The sequence below is a fragment of the Mobula birostris genome, chromosome 12 (assembly GCF_030028105.1).
Source record: "Mobula birostris isolate sMobBir1 chromosome 12, sMobBir1.hap1, whole genome shotgun sequence".
NCBI lineage: Eukaryota > Metazoa > Chordata > Chondrichthyes > Myliobatiformes > Myliobatidae > Mobula > Mobula birostris.
The window spans coordinates 92,828,977-92,853,876 of NC_092381.1; the positions used below are offsets into that span (position 1 = coordinate 92,828,977).

Consider the following 24,900-nt stretch of genomic DNA (forward strand, 5'->3'; position numbering starts at 1 on the left):
CTTATGCTCTCAATCTCCTCAGTAACTTTCAGTTTTATGGATCTGACTGCCTCATTTTCATCATGGATGTCTAGTTCTTATACACTCTATCTCCCATCAAGAAAGCCTCAATGCTCTCCACTTTTTTAACAAAAGAATCAACCAACTCCCCTCCTCCATCTGACAGAACTGGTCCTCACCTTCAATAATTTTTCTCTTGCCTCCACCATTTTCTCCAAACTCGAGGGGTAGCCGTAGGCACCTGCATGGGCCCCAACCATGCCTGCCCCTTTATTGGCTCTGTATAACAGTCTATGTTTGAAGCCTTCCCCGGTAATACTCCCCAACTCTCCCTCTGCTATATTGACAACTACGCTGGTGCTGCTTCATGCACCCATGCTGAGCTCATCAATTTAATCAACTTTGCCTCCAACTTCCACCTTGCCCTTAAATTCACTTGCTCCATTTCTGCAACCTCCCTAACTTTTCTTGATCTCTCTGTCTCCATCTCTAGAGACAAACTGTCAACTGACATCTTTTATAAACCTAACATTCCCATAGTTATCTTGACTATACCTCTTCCCACCCTATCTCCCATTAAAATTCTATTCCCTTTTCTTAGCCTCTACTGCATCTGTTCCCAGGATGTGGCTTTCTTCTCCAGGACGTCAGAGATGTCCTCCTTCTTCAAAGAATGGGTTTTCTCTCCATCCACCATTGATACGTCCCTCACCCACATCTCCTCCATTTCCCATTCATCTGCACTCACCCCATCTTCCTGCCGCCTTAACAGGGATAAAATTCCTCTTGACCTTATCCACCATCCCATGAGCACCCCCATCCAACATATCATCCTCTGCAATTCCGCCATTTCCAAAGGGATCCTACCAATAAACGTATTTTTTATCACTCCCCCTCTGCTTTCCGCAGGAATTGGGTCCCTCCCCACTAATCTCCCTCCCAGGACTTATCCATCCACACAAAGTGGAACTTCCCAGTAGCCAAACTTTTTAATTCCATTTCCCATTGCCGTTCCGACATGTCAGTCCATGGCATCCTTTTGTGCCAAGATGAGGTCACCTTCAGGGTGGTGGAGCAACACCTTATATTCCTTCTGGGTAGCCTCCAACCTGATGGCATTAACATCGATTTCTCCTTGTGGAAAAAAAAATTGTTTCCTCCTCCTCCCATCATCTTCTACTATTCCCCACTCTGACCATTTACCACTTCTCGGCTGCCTTTCACTTCCCCCTGGATCCCCTCCTCCTTCCCTTTCTCCTCTCCTATCAGAGTCCTTCTTCTGCAGCCCTTTACCTTTCCCACCAATTTGGCTTCATCTATTACCTAGCTATCTCCTTCCCCTCCCCCACCTTTTTATTCTGGTGTCTTCCCCTTTCATTTCGGTCCTGAAGAAGGGTCTCAGCCTGAAATATCGACTATTTCTTCATTTCCATAGATGTTTCCAGACCTGTTGAGTGCCTCTAGCATTTTATGTATGTTGCCTGGAGTTACAAGCTAATGTTTTTTCTCAGGGAGAAATAAAATCACGATCAATCACTGTCACACACTTGAATGGTCTTCTGTCCCCAGCTGCCAATTGCCCAAATCCTTCCATCCAGATCTCTCCTGCTGTCTGTGGGTCTTGACGGTTTGCCTTGAAGCAGAATGACATCTGTGGAATGACATCAGTCTTAACTGGGCTGCCTTTAGTGATATCTTCTCCAAGCTATTGGTAAAGCTTTGATGAAGAGCTGAAAATAGGTTCCTGTTCATTCCCTTGGAAGAGCTGCTGGAGGAGCATTTACAATTGGGAGGTCAAGCTGCTCACCATTTAAATGCCATTTCCATACAGCCTTTACCAGAGTAAGAAATCATAAAGAGCTTCACATAAACAAAGACACGTAGCAGCACAGTGGCACAAAAAGGCAGAGCCATTGCTTCACAGCTCCGGAGAACTAGGTTCTGTTCTGATCTCGAGTGCACCTTCTCCCTGTGGCAGTGCTCCTGCAGAGTAGATCAATCTATTGGTAAGTTAGGAGAATAAAATAGGTTAGAGTAGAAATAGTAAAAAAAAAAGGTGGTGGTTGGTGCAGACTATAGTCAAAGGTTTTGATTCTGTGCTTATCTCATTTCTCTCTAAGCAAATTGAATATACAGTGAGCATAAGATAATAATTGAACAAAGTCTTGATATAATATTGTGTCACCTGGAGAGTCCTAAGAGAGGATAGTGAAGTGGGGGAGAGGGTCAAATTGGAATGTGCAAGCAGCCAAAACTGGAGGAGCACAGGTTTCTTAGAGTCTTGAAGAACTGATGGATGTTACAGAGATGTTACGGGGGGGGGGGGGGCAGGCGGGGGGGGGGGGCGATGAGGTAGGAGAAGGGCTTGTAAACCAGGCTGTGCATTTTAAAATCACTGGGCTGGGGACCAGTAGAAGGCACTGAGCACATGGGTGACGGTGACTTGGCATGAATTAGGACCATGCCCTACAGTACATGATAAGGGCACTGAGGAGTGTGATAAAACAAAGTGATCTTGAAATACAGATCCATAATTCATTGAGAGTGGCATCACAGGTAGATAGGGTCATTAAGAGAGCTTTTGGCACATTGGCCTTCATAAATCATAGAGTACAGTAGTTGGGATGTTAAGTTGAAGTTATACAAGTCATTTGTGAGGCCAAATTTGGAACATTGCCTGCAGTTCTGGTCATCTACCTTTAGGAAAGTTATCAATATGATTGAAATGTACAGAGAAGATTTACAAAGCTATTGCTGGAATTTGATGACCGGAGTTATAGGGAAAGGTTGTACAGTTAGGACTTAAAAGTGATGAGCATAGGAGAATGAGGGGAGATATGATAAAGGTATACAGAATTATGAGGGGTATAATGCAATCAGGCTGTTTCCACCGAGGTTGGGTGAGACTAGAACTAGAGATCATAGGTTAAGGGTGAAAGGTGAACTATTTAAGGGGAACCTGAAGGGAAGCTTCTTCACTCCGAGGGTGGTACAAGTGTTGAATGAGCTGCCAATGGAAGTGGTGGATGCAAGTTTGATTGCGGCATTTAAGAGAAGTTTGCTGAGTGGGAGGGGTATGGAGAGCTGTGGTCCAGGTGCGGGTGGAACAAGATTAGGCAAAATTACAGTTCGGCATGGACCTGCTGGTGAAGGGTCTGTTTCTGTGCTGTAGTGCCTTATGCCTCTATGACTCTATTATGGATGCACTCAGCTCCACAGAGGTTGTAGGTGAGAGAAAATCTTGGGGAGCAGTTCCTTTCCATGGACTTTACTTCAAAGATTATTAATTTGCCAAATAAATTATTAAAAACAGCCTTTCTTACTTTTACTTGTACCAGGCAGTTATATAAATGTTGGCAACTCAGAATATAAAACACCACAGAACAAGAACAGACTGTTTGGCTCATAATGTTATCCAAACTAACTGAAATAGTCACTTATGCCTACACAATATTCATATTCCTCTATTCTCTGCGTTTTCATGTGCCTGTCTAAGAGTCTCTATTGAATTGTATCTCCCTCCATTCCCACCTTGTCAGTGCATTTCAGGCACTCATCACTGTACAAAATTTTGTTCCACACTCCTCCTTAGAACATATACCAACTATACCCACCCCCCTCCGTAAATGTACATTCTCTAGTATTAGTAGTCAAGCCTGGGAAAAAGATACCAGTAGTCGACTTGACCTATGCCTCACACAATCATAAAAACTTCCCTCAGCCTCCGCTGCTCCAGAGAAAACAACACAAATTTATCCAGTATCTCCTTATAGCATACGCCCGCTAATCCAGGCAGTATCACGGCAAACTTCTTCTGCAACCTTTTCAAAACTTCCACACCCTTCCTATAATGGGTGAGAATAGAACTGAATGCAATTCTTTAGATGTAGCCTAACCAGAAGTGATTCCTATTTTCTCAAGGATGGGCAATCAGTACAATAAAGGTCAATCAGAAGATTATCTAATGCCTCAGACCATAAGATGGGTGAAATGATCAGGAGGAGCTGTCTACTTGCGAATCATTGCTCTGTCCCTATTCTTCACGACAGGAACCCAACCTGTCATGTACCCCACCCAAAACCTGGGAGCATGGCTGTGTGCCTGCTGATGGCCCCTCTCAAAGGAAGATGATTGGAAAGTAAAATGATAGCTTGGTTTTGAAGCAAGTAGAGATTTGCGGCTCCTCCCAGTGAGGACTTGACCATAATTCGATATTAATTTTCCGGCAACATTTCTAAAATGTAAAGTTGCTTCAAAATTGAGGGCATTAATATGGGCTACTACATCTCAGTGCCCACAATCAGCCACCCATGTAATTTCCACTGCACTGCAACTGTATTACATAGACCAAAATCAATTCCTCTCCATATCTGAAAGATGTGAGCTTTACCTGTAAGGCACGTATTTATTGCCCATCCTATCTACCCTTGTACTTGGCTTGCTAGGTTGTTTCAGATGGGAATGGTGTGTCTAGAAACATGTTTGGGTCGGAATAGGTAAGGACAGCAGATATCTGGTGAAATTAGATGTAATTCACTCCCCACAATCAACTCCTGACATGAGACCTCCCATTTTACAACCCAATAGCCCATTGCCATTAATCCATGATTCATGAATAAACTATGCCTCATCCCTAAACCATCACTCACATTATGACCACTTTAACCATTTCATAATCACCTAATTAGTATAATTTCCCAAATTACAGCAATTATAACACTGTCTGTAAACTATTACTTTACTGTAACTTCTCATAAGTAACCTTACTGTCCCAAATCAACATGAATACAACCGCCCCACTCAGCTACTGATGCTACATTTAGATGACCGACCTTCCAAATCTTTCCCTTGCTCGTAGCTCCACAGTGCAGGTAACGTTGACTGCACTCAATAAGATCACATGGTTGGAACCCCTCCTCCAAGCTCAACTCGTTAACCCACTACCAATGTTCCATAACTCACACTGAAGTCTCCTAGATTACAAACACTGTCAACAATCAGAAAACAGGTACATGAATAGGAAAGGATAGAGCCAAATACAGGCATATAGGGTTAGTATAGATGGGCATTTTGCACAACATGGACAAAATGTACTGAAAGGCTCATTTCTGCCTTGGATTATGCTATGAATCCAACTGTTCACGATCATTTATTCATAAGTAACCACTGTCCACCATCTGATGTGCAGTTCTCCCACTTTACAAATAACTAATGCAATTTTTATCCATATAATAAGCACTTAATGCACCTCGCGTGGATTCTTGGTGTATATATTACTCCAATTTACTGAGATTTATGATTCTGAGAAGTGCTGAACAGACAGATAAATGAATGTTGGGGAGATTTGCAAGGGAAAGACGTGACTAATGATCCACAAGGATTGTGGACAGTGAATTAAGTGTCAATAGTGACATGATGGATGGGAACATGGGAAAGTACATAGACAGAGAGAAGTACTTATACCTGTAAGTGGATTTGGTATGAAAACTGATGGGCTACAATAGATTTTAGAGGATATACAGTACAGTGTGTATGACACACAGCATCTGGACCTCAGTTGAAAACCCTGCTTAAATTTCCTGATCAGATGATGTCATGTGATTGCTTGTGGTGGTAAAGAACCAGGGAAAATGTTTGTTAGGTAAGACATTCCTATCTCCAGCTATCATAGCCTTGCAAGGATTGCTTTTCTTCTCATAACCTGTATGCCTCTTCGTCACCATCTGAAATTCTTCCAACAACAGATGTGTCATCAGCAAATTTATATATGGCATTTGAGTTGTGCCTAACCACACAGTCATGGGTGTAGAGGGAGTAGAGCAGTGGGCTAAGGATCCTTGAGGTCAGCCAGTGTTGACTGTCAGCGAGGAGGAGATGTTAATTCTGATCCGCACTGACTGTGTCCTCCCAATGAGGAAGTCAAGGATCCAGTTCTGTGGGAGGTACACAGACCCAGGTGTTGGAGCTTGTTTATTAGGACTAAGGGTATAATTGTGTTGAACACCAAGCTGTATTCAGTAAACAGCAGCCTGACGTAGCTATTGCTATTGTCCAGGTGATCTAAGGCCGATAGGAGACCCAGTATGTTTGCATCTCTTGTAGACCTATTGAGGCAATAGACAACTACAACAGGTCCAGGTCTTTGCTTAGACAGGAATTGATTCTGGCTATGACCAACCTCTCAAGGCACTTCATCACGATTGAGTAGAGTGCCACTGGGCAATTGTCATTGAGGCAGCTCACCCTGCTCTTCTTGGGCACTGGTTTGATTGTTGCCCTTTTAAAACAGGTGGGAACCTGCAGCAGCAGCAATGAGAGATTGAAGATGTCCTTGAACGCTCCCTCCAGTTAGATGGCACAGGTTTTCACTGCCTTACCAGGTAGACAATAAGGGCCTAACATTTTGCTAGGTTTGCCCTCTTGTAAGATGTTCTGATGACAGCCTCCAACTCAGAGATTACAGGCTCGTCAGATGCTGCAGGGATTCACACAGGTGTAGTTTTATTCTCCCGTTCTAAGCCTGCAGAAAAGACGTTGAGCTCATCTGGGAGTGAAACATCCCAGCCATTCATGATGTTAGGTTTTGACCGGTAGAAGTACTGGCCTGCAAACTCTGCCAGAGTGGACATGTATCCAATTCCATCTCAAACTTCAACTGGAATTGTTATATCAGCCTTAAAATAGCCTACACAGGGAGAATGTGAAAGCTCTACACACACAGCAGCTAAGGTCAAGACTGAGCCCTGGTTCACTGGCCACAGCCTGACTGATTCAGCCCCATGTGTGGAGGCTCCTTCCACAAAAGGAAGTCAATCTTGTCACAAAGGAAGAACTGAACAATAATTTGATAAAGAAACAGAGAGAAAAGTGTCTCAATAAAATCTGAAGAGGGGGTTAGGACAGAAAAATGGAGGATATGTTAGAGTAAGCAACAGCAAATCATAAGTTATATACTTAATCTGTAAAAGAGCTGATATTTTAAATCCATGTTGGAATGCATGCAAGATCAAAATCCCAAACTTTATTAAATCTCAGAGACTGGTAGATACATAAAAATGATTTCAAGTGAATTATGCTGTCAAATCACAAAAAAGGACAATCATAATTCAATGAATTGTAAATCAGGAAATCATTAAGGTCTGGCTAATGTTTGGGGCTTCGGATAAACCAGGGTACATGAGCTAAGGACATCATATTTGCTTCTGCAAATATGGTGAGGGTTGCAGGGGCAGGTTAGAGTGAGAATCCAGGATGCCAGAAAGAAGTCCCTGGTTCTCTTCAAAATGAGAGCATGGAATCTCGTACGTACACCTGAGATGCAGAGAGAAGTAAGTTTTACAATCTGATCTCAGAAAATATAGCATCCCCCAGGAGATTTGAATCTTTTGCCTTCTAAAGACTTAGGACACTGCAGTAATTGGCAATTTCGCAACTAAGGTTGATCACCTTGGCCATGCAACGGTGTCAAGGAACTGATCAAGCAGCTAATTGTGGATATTGCCTGACCGAATGGAAGTGTTGAAACTGGTTTCATGCTATTTAAACCCAGCCTTTGTTCCTTTGGTGTGGTGACTCAGCTAGTGTGACTGAGCAGGCTGTAAGACTATGGGGTCAAAGCAGGATAAACTGCTCACTGTACAGAATTCTCTTTGCATCATTTATTTCATTATGGTATATGGAACAATATGGACAGGTCATTGGGCCCATAATGTACCGTTTTGCGGTGCTAATTTATACTAAATGTCATCCTCCTGTCCATACCCCTCCACTCTCCTCATAGTCATGTGTCTATCTAAAAAGAATCTTAACTCCACCAACCTGCCTCTCCCACTGCTACCCCTGGTAAACAAGTCTAGGTACCTACCACTCTTTACATGAAAATCTTTACCCCTCACCTCAGCTTTGACATTTCTACCCTGGGGAAAGAATTCTGACTGTCTACCTGATCTACCCCTCTTAATTTTAAAAACCCCTATCAGATCTCCCCTAACCTCCATTATTTGAGAAGAACAATCCGGGTTTATTCTAACTTTCCTTAGCTCATCCCCTCTATTCCAGGCAGCAGCCTGGTAAGCCTCCTCTATGCCCTCTCCACAGAGTCCAGATCCTGCCGCTAATGGGGTGATCAGAACTGAACGCAATGTTTCAAGTGTGATCTGACATTTTATACAGCTGCAGCATGACTTGCTTAGTCTTAAACTTAACACCTCTACTAATGAAGGCAGGCATGCTATACACCTTCTTTACCACTTGCAAAGCTACTTGCAAGATGCGAGCTTCAAGTTTGGTTGTCATGTACTGTATGCATCTAAACATACAGTGAAATGCATTGTTTGAGTTCACAACCAACAGACATGAGGGTGTTTTTGGGGCAGCCCACAAGTGTTGCCACACATTCTGGTGCCAACATACCATGCTCACAATGCTCGGCAGAGCAGTGCACCTGTTCCTAAGATCACTGTATTTCAACACTACTAAGGGGTCTAATATTGTGTACTTTCTCTTTCCATTTGATCTTCTAAAGTACAACATCTCGCATTTACCCAGATTAAACTCCATCTGCCACGTCTCTGCCCATATCAGCAACTGTTCTATATCCTGCTATACCCTTTAATAGTCCTTTACACTGACTACAACTCCACCAATGATGGTGTCATCTGCAAACTTGCTAATCCACCCATCTACATTTTAACTCAAATCATTAATATATATAACAGACAACAGAGATCTCAGCAATGATCCTTGTGGAATACCACTAGTCATGGCCCTCCAGCCAGAATAATAGACTACAACGCTATCTCTCTCTTCTATGGGCAAGCCAGTTCTGAATCCAAACTTGAAATTCACCCTGGATCCCATGCATCTTTATCTTCTGAATCAACCTTCCATGAGGGACCTTATCAAATGCCTTACTAATGTCCAGACAGATAACATCCACTGTCGTACACTCTTCAAACTCATTTGTTACCTCAACAAACATGATCAGGGTCGTAAGGCATGACAGAACTATGCTGACTGTCCCTAAGCAGGCCATGCTTTTCCACATGTATGCAGCCCTAACCATAATCATTTCCCTCAGTATCCTCTCCATGAGCTTCCTTTCTACTAGACTAAAGAAATAGCATTTGCCACTTTTCAGTCTTTTGGGGCCTTGTCTGTTCCTAGTGAGGATACAAGAATCTTTGTCAAAGCCCCAGTAATCTCCTCACCTGGTTTTTCAATAATCTGGGGTAAATGCTATTTGGCCCTGGGGATTTATCCACCTTAATGCTTTTCAGAAGACCCACCACTGCCTACCTCCTCCTTTATCTCCCAGCATGCTCCACACCATCACTATCTTCCAAATCCTTCTCCTCAGTAAATATCAAAACAAAGTACTCATTTAGTACCTCAGCCACTTGCTCCAACTCCAGCCACAATTTCCCTCCTTTATCCATAAGTGAAGCGACCATCTCCTTAATTATCTTCTTTTTCTTAATGCAAGCAGGCCAAATCAAAGGTGGTGGCAAATAAGCATCTAGGAGGGAGGTTGAAAATCTGGCTGAGTGGTTCCATAAATGCAACCTCTTACTCAACATCAGCAATTCCAGTGAGCTGATTATTAACTTCAGGAGAAGTAAACCAGAGGTCAATGAATCAGTCCTCATCAGAGGATCAACAACTTTAAATTCCTCGGCGTTATTATTTCAGAGGACCTGTGCTGGGCCAGCACGTAAGTGCAATTAAAAGAAAGCACAGTAGCACGTTTACTTTTTTAGGAGTCTGTGTAGATTCTGCATGACATCTAAAACTTTGACAAACCTCCACAGATGTGTATTGATCGGCGTGGAAACACCAGCGTTCTTGAATGGAAAATCATACAATAGGTAGTGGATTCGACCCAGTCCGTCACAGGCAAAGCGCTCCCCACCATTGAGCACATCTACACAAAGCATTGTCACAGGAAAGCAGCATCAATCATCAGGGATACCCACTGCCCAGGACATGCTCTCTTCTCACTGCTGCCATCAGGATGAAAGTACAGGAGTCTCAGGCCTCATACCACCAGGTTCAGGAATAGCTATTTCCCCTCAACCATCAGCCTCCTGAGCCAAGGGGGATTACTTCGCTCAACTTCACTTGGCCCATCACTAAGATATTCCCACATCTATGGACTCATTTTCAGGGACTCTTCATCTCATGTTCTTGATATTTACTGCTTATTAATTTCTTATTATTATTGCTTCCTTCTTTTTAGTATTTGCAGACTTTATTGTCTTTTGGTTGAAATGCCCAAGTTGGGGCAGTCTGTCATTGATTCTATTATGGATTTATTGAGTATGCCCGCAACAAAATGAATCTCAGGGCTGTATATGGTGACATATATGTACTTAACTAATAAATTTACTTTGAACTTTGAAGCATCAAATGCCTTAGTTTTCTCCTTGATCCTGCTCACCAGGGACATTGCATGGACCATTGTCCTTCCTAATTGCCTGCTTAAGCATTTACCTGCTATTTTTATATTCTACAAGGGCCCAGTCTGATTTTAGCTTTCTAAACCTTACGTAAGCTTCTTTTTTCTTTCTGATTAAATTTATGACTTCAGATCATCCACAGTTCCCTTGCCATTCTTGTCCTTGGTACCGGAACGTGCTGATCCTGAACTCTGATCAGCTGGTTTTTAAACAATTCTCACATGTCAGACATGGACTTGTCTGACAGCCGCTGCTGTCACTATCCTATCATTATTTGCCCTTGCCCAATTTAGTACCTTCCTGCTAGATTCAATTTTATTATTACTTATAACAATCTTAAAACTAATGAGCTGTGGTCACTATTCCCAAATTGCTCACCCACTATAGGATCTGTCATCTGGCCTGACTCATTTCCCAAGACCAGGTCCAGTACATATTCTCCTCTAGTTGCACTCTTCATATAGTGTTTCATATCTAAGCAACTTGTATTAAAGTGAATTTCAGTCAATGCTGGGACAACCCTATAACATCCTGTTGTTTCTGCACCTTTCCATAATCTGTCGACATACCCGCTCCTCCATCTCTCGATGGTTATTGGCAGTGGGACAGCAGTACAATCTCATCAACATAATGGCTTCTTTCTTATTGTGGAGCATGATCCAAATTATCTCTTTGGATAAGCCTACACAGTGGCCTCTGTGACATTCTCCTTTATCAATAGTGCAACCCCTCCACCTCTTTTCCACCCTCCCCAATAACCATTAAATCAACAAAACACAGCAACATTGAGGTGCCAGTACCAATCCTCATGTGACAACATTGTAATTCCATGTGCTGACCCAAGCTCTAACTTCATCCTCCTTCCCCATAATACTCCTAGCATTGAAATAAACTAATTTCAACTGATCAGTTCCACCACGTTTATTGTCTGTCCATTTCCCTCTTTCCTTTCAGCCTTAGTTGTCCTACCATTTTTCTTGCTCTTAACCCTACCACATATTGCCCTGCTGCTGTGGTTCCCCCTCCCAGCCACTCCAGTTTAAACCCTTCCAAGTAGTACTAGCAAACCTCCCGGCAAAGATACTGGCTCCCTTCCAGTTCCGGAGGAAGCCATTTTGTTTGTGCACTTCCCACCTGACCTGGAAGAGAGCCCAGTGATCCATAAATCTGAAGCCTCCTTCCTGCACCAATTCCTTTGCAATGTATTGAACTTCACTTTGTACTTATTTCTCATCTCACTAGCACGAGGTATGAGTAGTAATCCTGAGATCACAACCCTGGAGGTCATGCATTTTAACTTTTCACCTAACTCCTTAAAATCACTTTGCAGTACCTCATCCCTGGTCCTGCCTATCTCATGGTACCAATATAGATCACAACCTCTGGCTGCTCACCCTCCCCTCTCAGAATGTCTCGTACACACCTCAAAAAAACATCCTTGACCCTGGCACCAGGAAAGGCAACACACAGTTCTGGAGTTTCAACTGTGGACACAGAAACTCCTATTTGCACCCCTTATTATTGTGTTGATAATCACTATCATTCAGCCTGACTTTATTCTTCCTTTGCCTCAGAGCCAGACACGGTGCCACTCACCCAGCTAATGCTGCCAGCCTCTGAAAGGTCATTCCCCAACACCATCCAAAAGAGGTATACCTGTTACTGAGGGAAATGGCTGCAGGGGATTATTGGTCTGTCGGCTTGCTCCCCGTACTTCTCCTGGAGGTTACCTGTCCATCTTTTTGTAGTCTGTGCCTAGGGTGTGACCATCTCACGAAAGCTTTCACCTATGATATTTTCAGCCTCCTGGATGACTCTGAGTACATCTACCTGCACCTCCAGTACCTTAATCTGCTCTGCAGCAGGATGCACTTCCCACAGGTGCAGGCATCAGGGAGACTGAAAGGTACGATAACTTCCCACATCTTGTAGAAAGTGACCTTACCAGAATTTTATCTACACTAAGTCAAAAGTTACAGATTAACTGGAAACCTTACCTGTGCTTACTGCCTCACCAAATCTTGAACTTTGCACTCTTCCACTGGCACACTCTACCCTACCTTCATTCCATTGGCTGAGCTGCCACACACTTAGCCAATCTGAAACAACTTCTTAAAAAGTTGCTGGCACAATCCTTCTGCTGTTATGGCCACTGCAACTGGAGAAAGAGCTCATTAAGGCATCTCTTCAGCATTGCCTGTCAGCAACATCCGCTCCCCCACAACCCCACCAGCCCCCAGTATCCCTATTCCTCAGAATTGTCTCCACTGCTTTGGCAGACAGCAGTTATCCATCCTTTTGGCAAACTCACCAGGAAGGACCAAGAGATGACCCAAAACTTCCAGGTATCTTTAGACGAGAAGGAAATGCTGATATTGGCATTTTATGGGGCCTTTCTCCAGTTCCACTCGGATTGTAATGAGCAATGGAGGCAGAGACATCCAAACTTCTTCCTGTGGCCATGGAGTCACCCAGAGAGCAGGTAATGGAATGACATAAAATAATGGGCGACTATCAGGGTCCTAAGAAAGCTGAAGGCAACATGCCATTGTCCATTACATTTCAATGCTTCCTGTAAAGATCCAGTCTAATTATATATTGACACTCACTGTGCAGCAATATTCTGACGCCACTGCAACTGTTGCCAGCTCTGGAGACTGCTCAACTCAACAAATTCAGTACCTCCCCACCACTCCACATGAAGAATGGATCCAGTTCTCTTCCAACATCGAATAATTTCAGACCTCGCCAGTCCATGAAGTGAAGCATTCCACACAAGAACATGCAGGAGCAGAAGTGGGTCAGCTGGCCCACCATTCAATACCATCATGGTTGATCCGCCCAAGACTGTAACTCCTCTGGCTGTGCCAGTTCCCAGAGCTCCACCACGCTTTTCCCAATGGATGGGGGATCAGGAGGGTATAGGTTTAAAGTGAGAAGGGAAAGATTTAACAGGAACTTGAAGGGCAACACTTAAGACCACAGGCCATAAGGCCATAAGAACAGGAGCAGACTTTGGCCATCCAGCCCATCGAGTCAGCTCTGCCATTCCATCATGACTGATTTATTAGCTGTGTCAACCCCATTCTCCCTCTAACCTTTGATGGCCTGACTAATCAAGAACCTATCAACCTTTGCTTCAAACATACCCAATGACTTGGCCTCCACAATTGTCCATGGCAATGAATTCCACAGATTCACAACCCTCTGGCTAAAGAAATTCCTCCTAATCTCTATTCTAAAGGGATGTTCTTCTATTCTAAGGCTGTGCCCTCTGGGGTCCTAGACTCTTCCACAATAGGAAACACCCTCGCCACATCCACCCAATACAGGTGTTTCAATATTTGGTAGGTTTGAATGAGATAGCCCAGCCCCCCAACCCCACCATTCTTCTAAACTCTAGCGAGTCAGGCCCAGAGCCATCAACTGCCCATCATACATTAACCCTTCCATTCCTGGGATCATTCTCATGAACCTCCTCTAGACTCTCTCCAATGCCAAAATATCCTTTCTTAGATAAGGGACCCAAAACTGCTCGCAATACTGCAACTGCAGTCTGATCAATGCCTTATATAAACAAATTGCAGTACGTATCTCAAATAACCACCAGAGGAAGTAGTTGAGGCAGCTACAATAACAAATTTTAAATTGCTTTTAAATGCAGATCCAAACGTAGGCAAATTCAACCAGCTTAGATGGGAATCTTTTTGAGAATGAACCAGTTGTGCTAAAGGCCCTGTTTCTGTGCTATATAACTCTGACTCCAGCAGAAACCTACCTGCAACATAGTGGTAGCAATCAATAGCAAGTAATTAGTAAGATGTTTAGATAGATACATAGATAGGAAAGGTAGGCACCTTTATTGACATAGATGAGTTGAGCTGTAGGGTTTGTTTCTGTGCTGGATAACTCTATGTGTCTAAGGCAAAGAGCATATGGGCCATTACTGCAAGGGGCGAGGTTTAGAAACAGAATATTTGTTGCAGTGGTTCTGACTGTTGCTGAGACCGCACACTTGGGAGTACTGGGCACAGTTTTAGTCTTCTTAAGTTCCCTAAACCTTTCAAAAGTTTATTGACCACCTCATTTAATACTCCCAATGATGTAGCCTCTGTAAAACTCTTGCTGGAGAATTCCAGACTCTCACCACGTGGGCAGTATGTTTCCATGCTCTTGTGGAGCATGAAGTGGGATTAGTGTATGGATTTGTGGAGATAGCTGACTGATAGTCAGTGTGGACAAATTATGCAGTCGACTATCCCGCATTTGGGGATATGGCAGGCATCAGCACACCCGAAGCGCAATGGGATAGCCTCGTCCTGGAACCTCGGCCCTCCTGATCACCGACGGTTCCCTACCAGGTAAGAAGTGGGATTACTGTATGGATTTGTGGAGATAGTTGACTGATAGTCAGTGTGGACTTGTTGGACTAAACAGCTTGTTTCAATGCTGTATCACTCTCAGATTTCTACAAGGCCCAAAGGCCCTCCTTTGGTCAGGGTCAACCATGGACTGTCATGTGATAAGCAAGCTAGTATGCAAGCCAGGGCAGTACGGTATGGAGAGCAAGCTGTTGTCCGTGTAGCAGGCTCACCCTGTCCACACAGCTGATGAATCCAGAGGAACAGCAGAGACCGACACGGTTTGGCACCAGCAGTATTGCAGGAGTTTCCAGACAGTGTTGAACTCAACAGAGGACTGCCTTAGGGGTTCTAATTCCAGAGAGGGTTTACTCCTAAAACTTTCCTCATGAGTGGGTACAGCCACAAGGCAGCAAAAATTTGAGGTTAAGAGTTTTCCTTCTCCTAGGAGAGATGCCAACCATGGCTGACAAACCCCATCTGCCCAAAGTGACTGATTATAAGGTGTCAGTAACCCGCTTTTGCCCCTCCTCCTGTCAGTAGAAATGGTTCTGCCAGGCTTAGTAACTAAGCCATATGTGAACGCCAGGAGCTGGACTTGTTGTCATGGGCTAATTGAGGTGCATGCAATTGGAGCTTATCCTCACTACCATGCGCACCCTCTTCCACTCCTGCCTGCTATGATGACTTTAAGAATCTAATTTGAATAAGATATATGAGAGGGTCATGAAATCATCCAACTGTCGAAAGTGTATGTATTCTGTCACCAGGACACTGAAGGCAGCCCTGCCATTTTATAAATGCTGCAAGAACCAGGACTGCCTCTACAACTTGCCCAAAGAGCAGACCTACTACCATTAACACAAATGCAACCCTAGAGTATCACAACACTCAAACTCCTTGCCACAATAACTGAACAACTTAGTGGCAGAATCCTTGCCAACTGGCCAGCAAGCTTCTCACATTTCACTTTGAGTTTCACTAAAAGTCTCACGAGTGCAGGAGCTTCACTGGAAGTCACTTCAGGTGGGAATCATGTAGGAATCGTGTTGCTCAATCAAAAGCCAATTCACAGAGTGCAAACTAAGGCCACTTTCCCTTTATTCTAAGCTGGTGCCAGTACAGAGATCAGCAGGTTGGAGCTAATGCTTGACTGGGCGAAGAAAGCACTTGGGTCTGAGGGCACTCGTTCACTTGTACTCTGTCAGTGGCATGTTGGTGACCAACAGTGCTGTTCAACTGCTGCTTGGCTGCTCATTAGCCCTGCAGGCTAGGCTGTAAAACATATAACAAAGCAATGTTATTCTTGATAGATTCAAGGAGGCTGCAGTGTAGGGATCCTTCAAGCATGAACCGTAGGAGTCGGTTTGCCAGAAGAACCATTAATAACACTGAAACTGGGTTGGCCAATGTTGGCTATATAGTCCCCCCCGGCACGCCTCCGGGTCGCTCAGCTCGCTGTCGTCTAGGGAAACAGCCGTCGGCCCCGCCAAACTGGGTAATTAGTTTGTGCGGATGCTGTGTGATGTACCCCACCCCGCCCAAATAACAGAAAATACTGTACACCAGATACGATTAAATGAATTACAGTTTATAGATATTACTGGATATAATTAATAGAGACAAAATATAAAAGGAAAATAAAAGGCACTACACTTATCAAAGGTCAATCTCTTCGTGCACAAACAGTTGGAGCTCAGGACCCTCCTTCTTCACCCTGTGTCTCCCCTCGGACCACCTCGACCTGCCGCCTGGGACCAACAACGGTGGTCGACCAGATGCTCCACCCGAGTCCGTCTCTGTCTCCTCTCCTCGCCGAACACCCTGGACCTCGGACTCCTGCGTGGGGTCCCATCCCGTTAGCGGACTCACAGCACCTTGTCCATCCTCTGTCTCTCTCTCTCCTGCCTTCTGCCCCAAAATCTGTGCATCACAATAACTTACAGACACACAGAAAGAATAACAACTCTCCCAGTTGGTTTGTTCATCCTCTTATCAGTAACATAATCCACATAAACTGCTAGCGGGAGGACTTTCTCAGCAGTTAACATAACAAAGAAGCCATTTTAATTAGACTACGCAGTAACATGAAAAAAGAAACCCCTTACAGCTATGTGACAAGAATGCTGGTACATTGAGTCTATGTAACAAAGGAGCTCAGTCTCTGAAAACTCTGCACCAGTTCTAAGCCAACCAGACCTACCTGCTATGTCTTCAATTGGCTCTTTGTAACTATTTCAGAATGAGAATCATCAGAAGCAGGACCTCCAAAGAGTAGTGAAACATCAATGTGGTCCCAGGCTGATGAGCCTACAGCTGACCTATGGGCACTGCTGGAGGTGCAGCAAGCTGCAATGCCAGGCAGGAACAAACCTCTTCCTGTAAATCTCACTGATTGCTGATGTGCCGTGCGCCAGTGAGGGCAAGGATAGGATGACTTGGAAGATGAATGTATGGCTGAGGAACTGGTGCAGGGAGCAGGGGTTCAGATTTCTGGATCATTGGGATACCTTCAGGGGAAGGTATGACCTGTACAAAAGGGACAGGTTACACCTGAACCCAGGGGGTCCAATATTCTTGTGGGCAGATTTGCTAGAGCTGTTTGGGAGGGTTTAAATTAATCTGACTGGGGATGGAAACTGGAGTGATAGTGCTGAGGATGAAGTAGTTGGTTTATAAACAGCGGCAGTGTGTGGTGACTGCTAGCAAATAGAAGCTGATGATTGGGCAAAATTGCAGTCAATGGGATGAATTGCAAATGAAAAAAGGGGACAAAATCAAAAAGGGTGATAAATACAGGACTGGAGGTGTTGTATTTAAATGCACACAGTATATGGAATTCAGTAGATAAACGTGTAGCACAGTTACAGTTACATATTGGCATGTATGACATTGTGCGCATCAGTGAGTTGTGGCTGAAAGAAAATTATACCTAGGAGCTTAATGTCCAAGGATACATATTGTATCAAAAAGTCAAGCAGGTAAGCAGAAGGGGTGGGGTGGATCTGTCAGAAAAAATGAGATTAAATCATTAAAAAGATGTGAAATAAGGTCAGAAGGTGTTGAATCTTTGTGGGTAGAGCTAAGTAACTGCAAGAATTAAAAAACAAGGGAGTGATATACAGACCTCCGAACAATAGCAAAGATATGGTCTACAATTTACAATGGGAGATAGAAAATGCATGTCAAAAGGGCAATCTTACAATAATCATGGGGGATTTCAATATGCAGGTAGTTTGGGAAAATTAGTTTAGTGCTGGATCCCAAGAGGGGGGATTTATAGAATGCCTGTGAGATGGCTTTTTAGAGCAGCTCTTGGCTGAGCCCACAAGGGGTCTGCTATTCTGGATTAGGCCTTGTGCAATGGACCAAAATTGATTAGAGAGCTTAAGGTAAAGGAACATTTAGGGCCCAGTGATCATAATATGATAGAAATCAGCCAGCAATTTGAGAAGGAGAAGCTAAAGTCAGATGTATCAGTATTACAGTGGAGTAAAGGAAATTACACAGGCATGAGAGAGGAACTGGCCAAAATTAATTGGAAGGGATAACAGCAAAGCAGCAGTGACTCTGGGAGCAATTCAGAAGGCACAGAATAGATACATTCCAAAGAAGAAGAGGTATTCTAAAGGCAGGATGATGCAACTGCAGCTGACGAGAAGTCAAAACCAACATAAAAACAAAGAGAGGACATACAGAGCAAAAATTAGTGGGAAGTTAGAGGATTGTGAAGCTTTTAAAAACCAACAGAATGCAACTAAAAAGGTCATAAAGAAGGAAAAGATAGAAAACAAAGGTAAACTAGCCAATATTAAAGAGGATACCAAAAGTTTCTTCAGAAATATGAAGTGTAAAAGAAAGGTGAGAGTAGATACTGGACCACTGGAAGTTGGCGCTGGAGATGTAGCAATTAGGGACAAGGAAATAGTGGACAAACTGAATGTATTTTGCATCAGTCTTCTCTGTGGAAGCAGTATGTTGAAAGTTCGAGTGTCGGGGGCAGAAGTGAATGAAGCTGCCATTACTCTGGAGAAGGTGCTGGGGAAATTGAAAGGTCTGATAAATCACCTGGACCAGATGGTCTACATCCCAGGGCACTGAAAGAGGTGGCTGAAGAGATTATGGAGGCATTTGTAATGATCTTCCAGGAATCAATAGATTATGGTATGGTGCTGAAGGACTGGAAAATTGAAATGTCACTCCAAAAAGAGAGAGAGGCTGAAGAAAGGAATTTATAGGCCAGTTAGTCTGACCTCAGTGGTTGGGAAGATGTTGGAGTCAATTGTTAAGGATGGGGTTTTGGGGTACTTGGAGGCATATAATAAAATAGGCCACAGTCAGCATGGTCTCCTCAAGGGAAAATCTTGCCTGGAAAATCTGTTGAAATTCTTTGAAGGAATAACAAGCAATATAGACAAAGAACAATTGGTTGATGTTGTGAACTTGGATTTTGAAGGCTTTTGACAAGGCGTTACACATGAGGCTGCTCAACAAGAGCCCATGGTATTACAGGAAACATACTAGCATAGATAGAGCATTAGCTAATTGGCAGGAGCCAAAGAGTGGGAATAAAGGGAGCCTTTTCTGACTGACTGCCAGTGACTAGTGGTGTTCCACAGGGGTCTGTGTTGGGACTGCTTCTTTTTATGTTATATGTCAATGATTTTGATGATGGAATTGATGGCTTTGTGCCCAAGTTAGTGGATGATGAGAGATGGAGGGACAGGTAGTGTTGAGGGAGAAGAGCGACTACAGAAGGACCAAGATGGATTAGGAGAATGGGCAAAGAAGTGGCAGGACGAGTCGGTGTTGAGGAAGGCAAACACAATGTTAACATTGATTTCCAGAGGACTAGAATATAAAAGTAAGGATTTAATGCTGAGCATTATAAGGCACTGGTGAGGCCTCACTTGGAGAATTATGAGCAGCTTTGGGCTCCTTATCTAAGAAAGAATGTGTTGACATTGAAGAGGGTTCAAAGGAGGCTCATACGAATCATTCTGTGATTGAAAGGCTTATCATACGAGGAGCATTTGATGGTTCTGGGCCTGCACTCACTGGAATTCAGAAGAATGAGGATGGATCTCTTTGAAGCCTGTTCAGTATTAAAATGCCTCAATACAGTGGATATAGACAGTATATTTCCTATGGTGTGGGAGTCTAAGACCAGAGGACACAGCCTCAGAAAAGAGGAGCGCCCATTTAGATCAGATAAGAGGAGGAATTTCTTTAGGCAGAAAGTGGTGACAGTGGAATTTGCTGCCACAGGTGGCTATGGAGGCCAAGTTATTGGTTATATTTAAGGCAGAGGTTAATAGATTCTTGATTAGTCAGGGCAGGAGAGGATACAGGGAGAAGGCAGGAGTTTGGGGCTGAGAGGGAAATGGATCAGCTATGATGAAATGGCAGAGCAGCTTCGATGGGCCAAATGGCCCAATTCTGCTTCTATATCTTATGTTCTTATGATCACTGACATTTGTCGTCAAACTTGTTGTTTTGTGACAGCAGTACAGTGCAACATATAAAAAACAACTGTTACAATAAGAAATATACAATAAATAAACAGTGCAAAAAAAGGGGGAAAGTAAACCATGGGTTCATGGCCTGTTCAGAAATCTGATGAAGGGAAAGCAACCATTTCTAAAATGTTGAGTGCGTCTCTTCAAGCTCCTGTACCTTCTCCCTGATGGCAGTGATGAGAAGAGGGCATATCCTGGATGCAGAGGGTCCCCAGTGCTGGATGGATTTCCAGAACTGACTGAGCCCCCGCCGTGTCTTTCAGCACCACTGAGGTCTTAGAGATCACTTGGCCTGCAGTTGTGCTGCAGCTCAAACCGTAGCATATATTGTGTCGGCACCACTTGATATGGACCCTGGGAGCTGAACCCCATCACCAAGAACTAAACCCAGTATGCTTGTTGACTATGATGATTTAGTAGATCTCACCTTGTGTGACAGTAAGGAATATCATCATTCATCTATCTGTGGCTCACCTGGTCACAGACTAAGGGAGCGGGCAGGCTCCTTCTTGGGAAGTGAACAATGGCTCAGGTGTGTTCAGGTTTCTCTGTAATGTCCCCATTGCAAAGTAGCTGACTGCTTAGTCTCACAAACAAAGAATGGTCCATGAGATGAAGTGTCAGAGAGAAGATGGATACACCAAAACCCAAGATGAGTCTGGGCATTAAGGAGAGATTGGATAAACATGGGTTGTTTTCTTTTGGCTGAGAAATGACCTGGTGGAAGTTTATAAAATTATGAAAGGGATAAATAGGGTAGTTAATCAGAGTCTTCTTCCCAGAATGAAAATGTCAAATGCTAGAGTGCATAGCTTGAAGGTGAAGGTGAAGGGGGGTCGGGCAAAGTTTAAGGAAGATTTACAAGACAAGGTTCTCCATAAAGAGAGTTGTAGGTGTCTGCAATCAAGTGCCAGGAGAAGTGGTGGAAGCAGATATAGTAGTAATGTTTAAGAGCCAGAGGGAATGGATGGATATAGCCCATGTTCAGAGAGGTGTGCAGTTTAAATTAGTCATCACAGGCTATGGGCTTGGGTGACTGTTCTTGTACTGTCCTATTCTATGGTCCATGAGAGAAAAGTTGGGATTGTTTTTTCTCAATCTATTGAACTGACCGCTAAACAAACCTAGCTTAACACATTTTATTAATGTAGAATGGTGGAAGGCTCCCAACTCTGGAGAATTGGAAAAGGCATTCAGCCACAAGGCAACATTATTTATTTATTTAGAAGTAAAGTGCAGAATGGGCCCTTGGAGCCGTGCCAGCCAGCAACCTCTGATTTAACCCTAGCCTCATCAAGGGACAATTTACAATCACCAATTAACCTACTAACCGGTATGTATCTGAACTGTGGGAGGAAACTCACACATTCCATGGGGAAACTGGAGCCCCCAGAGGAAACCCACACATTCCATGGAGAAACCAGAGCCCCTGAAGGAAACCCACACATTCCATGGGGAGGACTTACAAATTCCTTACAGGGAAAACTGAAGGTTTATGTAATAATGAGAGATTGTGCACCAATCTTTGTTAATGTACACATGGATTCCAACTCTTTTGGATTTCTAAGATTTGGACCTTATCAAAGGTTGGTGCACAATCTCACCTGTTGTTAGCAGTCACTGTTCTGAGGCAATTGAACTTCTTACAATTAAATGCTGACCACATTACCTGCTCAGGGAGTTTACTGTTCTGTACCTCACCATTGTCTACATCCCCCGAGCGCAAACGCCAAGGACGCACTGGGAGAGCTTTACAGTATCATCACTCTCTACGAAACAAACATCTGGGCAGACTCTTCATAATTGCACGAGACTTCAATCATGTTAACCCAGAGGACATTTTACCCAAATTCCATCAACATGTCACCATGGCCACTAGGGGAACAAACAGTGTCGATCATGTTTGTACAAACAGATGTAATACTTACAAAGCCATCCCATGCCCTCATCTTGGCCTCTCTGATCACATCTCCGTGATGTTAATGCCATCATACTGACTGCTGCTGAAAATGGAGAAATCGGTCAAGAGGACCATCACTGTATGGCCTAACGAGGCAATCTCTATGCTTCAGGACTGTTTTCAATGGACTAACTGGCAGATGTTCAAGGAGGCCTCCACGAACAAATAAGCCACAGGCCTCAAGGAATATGCCACATCTGACAATGCCTTCAACTGTAACTGTGTAGATGACATCAGTACCCAAGAACAGTCATCTCACGGCCCATCCAGAAGCCCTGATCACAGAGGTGTGCTCCCTACTAAAATCCCAAGATGATAAGTCTAGAGATGTAACAGTCAGAAGAAACTTCATCTTAGGTATCAAGAGGGCGAAGACTGCCTACACACAAAAAATTCAGGAATATCTATCCAATAAACCAATGTACCAGTAATGACTATAACAGTGACGCCTCCCTTCCCAGCACGCTAAACAACTTGTATGCATGTCCGAGGCATGCAACACAAGATTCTGGGCCAGACAACATCCCAAGCCAAGGACTCAGGGAGTATGCACACCAGCTGACTAATGTCTTTTTGGACACCTTCAACACTTCACCCACCCATCATCCCCGTACCAAAGAACTCTACACTTTCAGAACTAAATGACTACTGTCCGGTGGCAATGACGCCAATCATCATGAAATGCTTTGAATGGCTGGTAACAGCACACATCAAAAGCTCCATTTCTGGCACACAGGACACTCACCAATATGCTTACTGACAGAACTGCTCTACACAGATGCCATAGCATCTGTCATGCACCTGGCCCTGACACACCTAGAAAACAAGGGCACTTAATGTCAGAATGCAGTTTCTGGATTTCAGTTCAGCATTCAAAACTTGTCCCACAGACCTTGCTGACCAAATGCCGACTCTTCATTCAAAATACAGCACTGTGCACCAACAGACCTCAGATAGTCAGGATGCAGAACCGCTCCTCCCTCCCCATCGTCCTCAATACTGGTGCCACCCAGGGCTGTGTGCTGAGCCTATTACTGTACACTCAGCTCACACACGACTGCACGGTCAAACAGCCGAGTAATCACATTGTCGAGGACACCAATGACACAACAGTGGTGGGGCTCATCACCAATGATGAGTTGGCCCTTTGAGAGGAAGCAGAAGAACTCAAGGCCTGGTGCAGGCAAATCACCTCTTCCTTAGTGTCAATAAGACAAAGGAGAGAGTTATCAACTTCTGGTGCACTCTCACCATTCACCCACCTCTTCACATCAGTGGCACAGCAGTGGAAATTACAAGCAGTTTTGAACTCTTGGGAGTGCACACACTGTCATGGCCCCAGAACACATTCTCCAGCATACATTCTCCAGAATCAAGAAAGCTCACCATTGCCTCTACTTTCTGAGGAGGCTGAAGAAGGCTGGACTATGCACATCTATACTCATTTCCTTCTGTAGATGCACAGTAGAGAGCATCCTAACACGCTGCATCACTGCATGGTATGGAAACTGCACTGCAGCGGACAGTAAGTATCTGCAGCAAGTAGTCAAAACTGCCCAACGCATCACTGGCACCAGCCTACCCATCATCAAGGACATATACACAGAAAGGCGCCAGAAAAAAGGCAGCAAAATCATGAAGGATCCGATCCGTCCTGCCCATGGACTATTTGTCCTACTCCCCTCAGGTAGGAGGCTGGACAGCATCCAAGCCAGGACCACCAGACTCAAAAGCAGTTTCTTTCCCCAGGAGGTAAGGCTGATCAATACCTTCTTCACCCACTAACCCACCTCTCTCCACACCCCACCATCACCATCATGACTTATCATTTCCCATTAGAGTCACCTTGTGTACTGACACTCCTGTACCCAGCATCACTTTATAGACATACAGTCAATGTACATGTTATCTAATTTATTTATATTTATTGTGCTTTTTTATTATTATGTTCTTTACCTTATTGTATTTTTCGTGCTGCATCAGATCTGGAGTAGCAATGATTTTGTTCTCCTTTACACTTGGGTACTGGAAATGATATGAAACAATCTTGAATCCTGAATCTTGTCTTGTAATTGCACCTTACACTAAATGTCAATCTTCTGGAATACATTCTATTGTTTGTGGTAATAATACTTTATATAATGTTTGTGAGTTATATGCACTGTGCTGTGCACCTTGGTCCAGAGGAACATTGTTTTGGTTAGCGGTTGAATAACATTAAATTTGAACTTGAACTGATCAGAAACACAGGTCTGACAGCAGATCACTTAGCAACTGACACATCATTCCTAGTGAAATGTAGATAAATCTAAGTCTTATTTCCACATTCCCAACTTGGGCACCTATTCCTCTTAAACCTGCCACGAAAAATCTATTTAAAAGTGTAAATTGACAACTAGTCTCAACATTTCAGAATGAATTCCAGATATCCAAGTTCTTTAGTTAAGGAAGCTTTTCAAGTGCATAGTTCTAACTAAGTTTAACCTATTTGGTCTGACCACTCATCAAAGGAGGTGTTTTCTATCCTTCTATGTTATCTTGGTTGTGGTACAGCAATTCAAATGCTCTTTCCTAACCTGAACATTTTCCAGCATATCAGCATG

The 24,900-nt window shown here is 43.7% G+C and overlaps 1 pseudogene; it reads right to left on the minus strand.

Moving 5' to 3' along the window:
• Window positions 1-14,674: 14,674 nt before the first annotated feature.
• LOC140206473 (U1 spliceosomal RNA) lies at window positions 14,675-14,826 on the minus strand (annotated as a pseudogene).
• Window positions 14,827-24,900: the final 10,074 nt, after the last annotated feature.